Genomic DNA, 10,134 nt, shown 5'->3' with positions numbered 1-10,134 from the left:
TGGCCATTTGCATGTCTTCTTTGGAAAAATGTCTGTTCATGCCTTCTGCCCATTTCTTGATTGGATTCTTTGTTCTTTGGGTGTTGAGTTTGATAAGTTCTTTATAGATTTTGGATACTAGTCCTTTATCTGATATGTCATTTGCAGATATCTTCTCCCATTCTGTCGGTTGTCTTTTGGTTTTGTTGACTGTTTCTTTTGCTGTGCAAAAGCTTTTTATCTTGATGAAGTCCCAATAGTTCATTTTTGCCCTTGCTTCCCTTGCCTTTGGCGATGTTTCTAGGAAGAAGTTGCTGCGGCTGAGGTCGAAGAGGTTGCTGCCTGTGTTCTCCTTTAGGATTTTGATGGACTCCTGTCTCACATTTAGGTCTTTCAACCATTTGGAGTCTATTTTTGTGTGTGGTGTAAGGAAATGGTCCAGTTTCATTCTTCTGCATGTGGCTATCCAGTTTTCCCAACACCATTTGTTGAAGAGACTGTCTTTTTTCCATTGGACATTCTTTCCGGCTTTGTCAAAGATTAGTTGACCATAGAGTTGAGGGTCCATTTCTGGGCTCTCTATTCTGTTCCATTGATCTATGTGTCTGTTTTTGTGCCAGTACCATACTGTCTTGATGATGACAGCTTTGTAATAGAGCTGGAAGTCCGGACTTGTGATGCCGCCAGCTTTGCTTTGCTTTTTTAACATTCCTCTGGCTATTCGGGGTCTTTTCTGGTTCCATACAAATTTTAGGATTATTTGTTCCATTTCTTTGAAAAAAGTGGATGGTATTTTGATGGGGATTGCATTGAATGTGTAGATTGCTCTAGGTAGCATTGACATCTTCACAATATTTGTTCTTCCAATCCATGAGCATGGAACGTTTTTCCATTTCTTTGTGTCTTCCTCAATTTCTTTCATGAGTATTTTATAGTTTTCTGAGTACAGATCCTTTGCCTCTTTGGTTAGATTTATTCCTAGGTATCTTATGGTTTTGGGTGCAATTGTAAATGGGATCGACTCCTTAATTTCTCTTTCTTCTGTCTTGTTGTTGGTGTATAGGAATGCCACTGACTTCTGTGCATTCATTTTCTATCCTGCCACTTGACTGAATTCCTGTATGAGTTCTAGCAGTTTTGGGGCGGAGTCTTTGGGGTTTTCCACATAAAGTATCATATCATCTGCAAAGAGTGAGAGTTTGACTTCTTCTTTGCCGATTTGGATGCCTTTGATTTCTTTTTGTTGTCTGATTGCTGTGGCTAGGACTTCTAATACTATGTTGAATAGCAGTGGTGATAGTGGACATCCCTGCCGCGTTCCTGACTTTAGGGGGAAAGCTCTCACTTTTTTCCCATTGAGAATGATATTCGCTGTAGGTTTTTCATAGATGGCTTTTATGATATTGAGGTATGTACCCTCTATGCCTATACTCTGAAGAGTTTTGATCAAGAAAGGATGCTGTACTTTCTCAAATGCTTTTTCTGCATCTATTGAGAGGATCATATGGTTCTTGTTCTTTCTTTTGTTAATGTATTGTATCACGTTGATTGATCTGCGGATGTTGAACCAACCTTGCAGCCCAGGGATAAATCCCACTTGGTCGTGGTGAATAATCCTTTTAATGTACTGTTGGATCCTATTGGCTAGTATTTTGGTGAGAATTTTTGCATCCATATTCATCAGGGATATTGGTCTGTAATTCTCCTTTTTGGTGGGGTCTTTGTCTGGATTTGGGATCAAGGTAATGCTGGCCTCATAAAATGAGTTTGGAAGTTTTCCTTCCATTTCTATTTTTTGGAACAGTTTCAGAAGAATAGGTATTAATTCTTCTTTAAATGTTTGGTAGAATTCCCCTGGGAAGCCATCTGGCCCTGGGCTTTTGTTTGTTGGGAGATTTTTGATGACTGCTTCAATTTCCTTAGGGGTTATAGGTCTGTTCAGGTTTTCCATTTCTTCCTGGTTCAGTTTTGGTAGTTGATACATCTCTAGGAATGCATCCGTTTCTTCCAGGTTATCTAATTTGCTGGCATAGAGTTGCTCATAATATGTTCTTATAATTGTTTGTATTTCTTTGGTGTTGGTTGTGATCTCTCCTCTTTCATTCATGATTTTGTTGATTTGGGTCATTTCTCTTTTCTTTTTGATAAGTCTGGCCAGGGGTTTATCAATCTCGTTAATTCTTTCAAAGAACCAGCTCCTAGTTTCGTTGATCTGTTCTACTGTTCTTTTGGTTTCTATTTCATTGATTTCTGCTCTGATCTTTATTATTTCTCTTCTCCTGCTGGGTTTAGGCTTTATTTGCTGTTCTTTCTCCAGCTCCTTTAGGTGTAGGGTTAGGTTGTGTACTTGAGACCTTTCTTGTTTCTTGAGAAAGGCTTGTATTGCTATATACTTTCCTCTTAGGACTGCCTTTGCTGCATCCCAAAGATTTTGAACAGTTGTGTTTTCATTTTCATTGGTTTCCATGAATTTTTTTAATTCTTCTTTAATTTCCTGGTTGACCCATTCGTTCTTTAGTAGGATGCTCTTTAGCCTCCATGTATTTGAGTTCTTTCCGATTTTCCTCTTGTGATTGAGTTCTACTTTCAAAGCATTGTGGTCTGAAAATAGGCAGGGAATGATCCCAATCTTTTGGTACCAGTTGAGACCTGATTTATGACCTAGGATGTGATCAATTCTGGAGAATGTTCCATGGGCACTAGAGAAGAATGTGTATTCCGTTGCTTTGGGATGGAATGTTCTGAATATGTCTGTGAAGTCCATTTGGTCCAGTGTGTCATTGAAAGCCTTTATTTCCTTGTTGATCTTTTGCTTAGACGATCTGCCCATTTCAGTGAGGGGGGTGTTAAAGTCCCCCACTATTATTATATTGTTGTCAGTGTGTTTCTTTGCTTTTGTTATTAGTTGCCTTATATAATTGGCTGCTCCCATGTTAGGGGCATAGATATTTACAATTGTTAGATCTTCTTGTTGGATAGACCCTTTAAGTAGGATATAGTGTCCTTCCTCATCTCTTATTACAGTCTTTAGTTTAAAATCTAATTTGTCTGATATAAGGATTGCCACCCCAGCTTTCTTTTGGTGTCCATTAGCATAGTAAATGGTCTTCCACCCCCTCACTTTCAATCTGGGGGTGTCTTTGGGTCTAAAATGAGTCTCTTGCAGACAGCATATCGATGGGTCTTGTTCTTTAATCCAATCTGATAGCCTGTGTCTTTTGATTGGGGCATTTAGCCCATTTACATTCAGGGTAACTATTGAAAGATATGAATTTAGTGCCATTGTATTGCCTGTAAGGTGACTGTTACTGTATATTGTCTGTGTTCCTTTCTGGTCTATGTTGCTTTTAGGGTCTCTCTTTGCTTAGAGGACTCCTTTCAAGATTTCTTGTAGGGCTGGTTTTGTGTTTGCAAATTCCTTTAGTTTTTGTTTGTACTGGAAGCTTTTTATCTCTCCTTCTATTTTCAATGACAGCCTAGCTGGATATAGTATTCTTGGCTGCATATTTTTCTCCTTTAGTGCTCTGAATATATCCTGCCAGTCCTTTCTGGCCTGCCAGGTCTCTGTGGATAGGTCTGTTGCCAATCTAATGTTTCTACCATTGTAAGTTACATATCTCTTCTCCCGAGCTGCTTTCAGGATTTTCTCTTTGTCTCTGAGACTCGTAAGTTTTACTATTAGATGTCGGGGTGTTGACCTATTTTTATTGATTTTGAGAGGGGTTCTCTGTGCTTCCTGGATTTTGATGCCTGTTTCCTTCCCCAAATTAGGGAAGTTCTCTGCTATAATTTGTTCCATTATACCTTCTGCCCCTCTCTCTCTTTCTTCTTCTTCTGGGATCCCAATTATTCTAATGTTGTTTCGTCTTATGGTATTGCTTATCTCTCGAATTCTGCCCTCATGATCCAGTAGTTGTTTATCTCTCTTTTTCTCAGCTTCTTTATTTTCCATCATTTGGTCTTCTATATCACTGATTCTCTCTTCTGCCTCATTTATCCTAGCAGTTAGCGCCCCCATATTTGATTGCACCTCATTAATAGCCTTTTTGATTTCGACTTGGTTAGATTTTAGTTCTTTTACTTCTCCAGAAAGCATTTCTCTAATAACTTCCATGTTTTTTTCAAGCCCAGCTAGTATCTTTAAAGTGATGATTCTGAACTCTAGATCTGACATCGTACTAATGTCCATATTGAGTAGGTCCCTGGCAGTCGGTACTACCTCTTGTTCTTTTTGTTGAGGTGATTTTTTCCATCTTGTCATTTTGTCCAGAGGAGAAGAGATTAATGAGAGAACAAAATGCTAACAGGGTAACAAGGTCCCCAGAAAATATACTCTAAACAAATCAGAAAAGACCTGATGCAGTGGGAAAAGAAAGGGAAAGAAAGAAAAAAGGAAAAAGAAAAAAAAGAAAAAAAAAAGAAAAAGATAAAGATAAAAACAAACAAAAACAGAACAAAACAAAAAAAAACAGAATATGATCAAATATGATCAGGCTGGTATATAGATCAGTGCTACACACTAGATTTTGGGTGTATTTTGGTCTGTTAGAAGAAAGTGCCTCCCAAAATTTTAAAGAAAAAACTTATATATGTACAAAAATAAGGGTTGATATGATGAAGGGATGGAATATGACTGTAAAGATGGAAATTATAAAAAATTTTATAAAAGGAACTGCTAAGAAGTTGTTTGAAAAAAGAAGAGGATTAAAAAAAAAAGAAAAAGAGAATGTGATCAGGCAGGGGAGTAGAAAAAAACCATACACTAGAGATTTAGGGTATATTTTGATCTGTTAGAAGAAACTATCTCAAAATTTTAAAGAGAGAACAACTTATATATATATATGCCAAAAATACGGGTAACTACTATGAAGGGATAGAATATGACTCTAAAAATGAAAAATAAAAATGTTTTTTTAAAAAAGGGATTGATAAGATGGTTGAAAAAGGGAAAAAGAAAAATTCAAAAAAAAAAGTTAAAAAAAAAATTAACTTTGAAAGACTACAGAATCATGGTAAAAAAGCCATGGATTCTATGTGCAGTATTCCCCTAGTGCTGGAGTTATGCCGTTCTCATTGATCGGTAAACTTAGTCTTGGCTGGCTGTTCTCGCTGATCTTCTGGGGGAGGGGCCTGTTGCCGCAGTTCCCAAATGTCTTTGCCGGAGGCGGAATTGCCCCGCCCATTGCCCGGTCCGGGTAAGTAATCTGCTCGGGTTTGCTCTCGGGAGCTTTTGTTCCCTGCAAGCTTTCCGTACAGCTTCGGAGGTGGAGAGTGAAAATGGCGGCCTCCCAATCTCCGCCCCGGAGGAGCCGAGAACTCGGGGTCCTGCTCCTCAGTGAGCCCCCGGAGAAAAGCAGTCAGTCACTCCCGTCTCCCCCGTCTCCGGCCGCACTCCGTGCTCACCTGGCCTGTGACCGCGCGTTTCTATCTCTGGCACCCGACCCCGTGTGGAGTCTCCAAACCCCGCAGATCCCTGTGGTGCGCTCCCGCGCCTCTCCTCCCGGGGGAGGAAGGGCAGTCTCCCCGGATCTGCCGCTTGTTGGGTCCCTGCTGGAGGAGCAGTGGCCTGACTGTGCCGCGGATCACAGTTTATGGCAACCCTGAGCTGAGAGCCCGCGCCTCGGCTCCGTCTCTGCAGCCGGCTTCCCTGCTCCGATACCTGGGAGTTCTGCCGCACTCAGGCACCCCCGGTCTTTCTGTGACCCCGAGGGTCCTGAGACCACACTCCCACGAGGGTTCCACCCCCCGCTTAGCCACCGGAGTGACGTCCCTCAGCAGAGCCGACTTCTAAAAGTTCCGATTTTGTGCTCCGCGGCTCTATCACTTTCCAGCAGCGGCCGACGGAGGCCACTCCCTGCCATCTATCCTCCCAAATATCGCCTCAGATTCACTTCTCCGCACGTCCTACCTTCCAGAAAGTGGTTGCTTTTCTGTTCAGAGAGTTGTTGCTATTCTTTTCTTTGATCTCCTGTTGAGTTTGTAGGTGTTCAGAGTGGTTTGATCCCTATCCAGCTGAATTCCTCAGACCAGACGAAATCCAGGTCTCCTACTCCCCAAACTTTGGACTTTTGAGAGAATCTTGTGTTTTATGTAAAAATACTCCTCTGAGGAAAAGAAGTACTGTGGCTTTTAAGACCTAAAGGTACTCTTATAAAGACTATATTAATTAACGTACCTACTTTATACCTTTTAGACTTTTTTGGGTTGTGGTTGGTAAAGGACATTGAAAATGACAAGCTCAATATATAGGTGCTAATTTAAATAACTTTGATTATTGAGTACACACTGGGTACTACCAAAGAAGAGAGTTTTCACCCTGGGGGATTTAAATCTTAAGTTAGAAAAAGCATTAAAACCCAGATATAAAACATAATGGTACCACAACAGTCTCCCATCTGAGGTTACTTCCCCTGACTTGGATTTGTCTTTTATTAAGTAATCTCTACACCCTATGTGGGGCTCCAGTTCACAACCCTGGGATCAAGAGTTGTATGTTCTACCAACTGAGCCAACCAGGCACCCCTGGATTTGTCTTTTAATCCACTGAGCATGCTGCTTAGTATCTTTGGACAATACCATAGGTATTCAGTGAAAACTGTAAGGTTAAAAAGGTGGATAATTTGCTAGGTAAGTTCTTAAGGAGGTAAGGCGATAGCCTGGGTGCTCCAAATATGATCAATATTCGAGGAGAAATGCTTAGAAAATTATTTCACTGGAAAACAACTTTTAGAAGTTTTAACTACACATATTCTTGGTTTTAAAGCAGGCACTCATTTTCACTATTGGTCTAGCTTCTGCTAAAACCAATACTGCAGCAAATATTTCATGACTAAGTATCTGCCTTTAGAGAGCTTAACTCTGACAAAATAAGTTATTACTACATAAAAAAGCCAGATGTTGCCTATTTTTAAATTTCGATGTAGGCCTTGTGAAAGGCAAGGTTGAAGGATTTGAAAGGCCAGGAGAACGCAATCAACAGCAGAGGACATTTTGCTGGTACCTAGTAACAGAGTGATGGAGAGGTAATAAATTATCAACAAAATACCTTTCTTTTTCTTACTAGATTCCCAGTGTGCAAGAGCCAGCCACAAAACTCAAGCATAAATGAGATAGGACTATTTTCCAAGCAACCTAGGTTTAAAAGAAATGAAGAGAACTGATTTATTCCTTATGTTATTTCCTATATTCATAGACTACACATAAACTCCTAGGGAGCAAAATAAGATTTTGTATGATTTATACATCATATTGGACGTCAATGCTCAATAAAAATAAAACGTCATCTTCTAAACACAAGCTATTGATACATGTTGGTAGATACCTCCAGTTTAAATTGTGTAAAATTAAAGTCATGAGAGAGGCGCCTGGGTGGCTCAGTCATTAAGCATCTGCCTTCGGCTCAGGTCATGATCCTGGGGTCCTGGGATCGAGCCCCACATTGGGCTCCCTGCTCAGTGGGGAGCCTGCTTCTCCCTCTCCCACTTCCCCTGCTTGTGCTCCCTCTCTCACTGTGTCTCTCTCTGTCAAATAAATAAAATCTTTAAAAAAATAAATGATTGGGGCGCCTGGGTGGCTCAGTCGTTAAGCATCTGCCTTCAGCTCAGGACATGATTCCAGGGTCCTGGGATCGAGCCCCGCATCGGTCCCCCTGCTCAACTGAGAGTCTGCTTCTCCCTCTCCCACTCCCCCTGCTTGTGTTCCCTCTCTCACTCTCTCTCTCTCTCTCTGTCAAGTAAATAAAATCTTAAAAAAAATAAAATAAAAATAAACAATAAAAAAAGTTATGGGAATGAGTTACTTCCTGGAGGTTATCGATAGGATAAAATCGTAGACCAGATTATATTCTTCCCTTCTCTATCCCCCTCCCTTCTCTGTCCTCAAAAATTGATAGTTGAGGGGTAGGCTGACTGGCTCAGTGGAGCATGTGACTCTTGACCTTAGGATTTTGAGTTTGAGCCCCACTTTGGGTGTAGAGATTGCTTAAAATCTTTTTTAAAAAATTGATAGTTGAGGGGCGCCTGGGTGGCTAAGTCATTAAGCGTCTGCCTTCAGCTCAGATCAAGGTCCTGGGATCGAGCCCCGCATTGGGTTCCCTGCTCCACAGGAAGCCTGCTTCTCCCTCTCCCACTCCCCGTTTGTGTTCCCTCTCTTGCTGTCTCTCTCTCTCTGTCAAATAAATAAAATATTTTTTTTAAAAATTGATAGTTGAAAAGGAAATTAGCCAATTAGAATACCTTTTGTTGTTTTCACTATAATAACCACGTTGTTTTATGTGGTAATAAAATCAATAGCAGAATGTTATTTAAATTACCATTGTTGTCCAAATTTGAGAATCTGTGAATTTGGTTTTCTTTTTTATGAGCTGACAGTGGGAAGTTTTGTTGTGTCTGTTAACAATTAAAAAAAAAAAGAGACATACTTTCCCCACTTAAAATTTTTCAGAGGGGAAAAATTCTTTTAAGGGAAAATAATGTCTGCAAGTTAAAATGTAAGGCAGGGACTTTGTCTTATTTTCTGTTTCCCAACACCTATACCTGGTACACTGGAGCTCAATAAATCTGTGTTTGATCTTTTCTGTAAACTAGAGACAAGTCAGAATTTTTTTTAACTAATTCTTCTATTTTTATGAATGCTATTTCATTCGCTTTCTCTTACATGACTTTCATAATTGGAGGTAGAAAAAACAGAGAGTACACTTTGTTCTTTTAAGTTATGATTCAGTATCCGTAATTGTGAGACATAAACTTGTCGAGAGATATTTAAGATCTAGAAAAAATGAAGGAGCAGTTACCGAAAACCAACAGACCAGTTAGACAACATGTTCATTCAGTCATCAAATAATTTAAATTACTTTTTTTTTTTTTAAAGATTTTATTTATTTATTTGATAGAGAAAGACACAGCGAGAGAGGGAACACAAGCAGGGGGAGTGGGGGAGGGAGAAGCAGGCTTCCCGCGGAGCAGGGAGCCCGATGCGGGGCTCGATCCCAGGACCCTGGGATCATGACCTGAACCGAAGGCAGACGCTTAACGACTGAGCCACCCAGGCGCCCCTAAATTACATTTTTTTAAATGAGAGAACAGTATGTTTAGTCTCCTCGGCCCTGCTCTGAACGCTTTGAACAGGTAAGTCGTGGGGTATTAGCACTGTGACATAGCAAGAGAACCAGTCACCTTTCCTAGTCGTGCTTAATTTATATGCTGTAATCTTACTGGTTAAATTTCAAAAATCTTTTTAATTGAAAATAGAATCTGATTTTTGTTTTTATAGCTGCTCAACATACTGATTAGGGAGAAAATTCCTTTCAATAATAGATTAACTCCAAATATCATTGATTATAGTTGGCAAAAATGCCACATAAATACTAAATTAGCCATCATCAATGTAACAAATTGAAGTAAACTAATTAGTGTAATAACATGACTATATTTAACAAATTCAGGAATAAAATAAATTTTTAACTAATTTAGAGGCAACTGATTAAAACAGCAACCAAAATTTAATTTTAGAGGAGTCTCTACCTATACTCCACAAATAATCCAGATTCCTTACCAAATATAAAATTAACTTGAGCATTCTGACCCTTGACTATTTCTGCAAAATCAGATTTTTCCTTGAAAATAGAATACAACAGAAAGGCAGATTTTAGTTGATTTTTTTTGTCCACTTTTTAATTTATTTTTATTCTTTAAGTAGGCACTATGCCCAGCATGGAGCCCAACGCCAGCCCAAACTCAGAACCCTGATATCAAGATCTGAGCCAAAATCAAGAGTTAGACCCTTAACCAACTGAGCCACCCAGGCACTCCTTTTTTTGCCCACTTTAAACAAAATACAGGAAACATTATAATTGGAAACTAAGGATTTCGTTTTTTTAAATCTTAGATTCTAAACAGCTGGTTCAAAGGTCTGCTTAGAACTTTTAAATGACTCAAATTCCCAGTAGGATATTAAACGTTAATATAGCCATCATTGTATTAAATCAGCCTAGTGCTTGACTTTCTCACTGGTTCTCTTTCCCCTTAACGTGGTAAATTAAATGAGGGATGCCTGGTATGGTCCCTGCCTGCCTTATTACCCACCCTCTCCCTTTTTCTGAGCTCCCACCTTAAGTTCCAAGATGTGCGATTTCCGCCCCCCAACTCAGGACCTTTG

The sequence above is a fragment of the Phoca vitulina genome, unplaced genomic scaffold, assembly GCF_004348235.1.
Source record: "Phoca vitulina isolate PV1807 unplaced genomic scaffold, GSC_HSeal_1.0 scaffold40, whole genome shotgun sequence".
Taxonomy (NCBI): domain Eukaryota; kingdom Metazoa; phylum Chordata; class Mammalia; order Carnivora; family Phocidae; genus Phoca; species Phoca vitulina.
The sequence above is the reverse complement of the archived record's forward strand: the minus strand, read 5'-3'. Positions refer to the sequence as shown.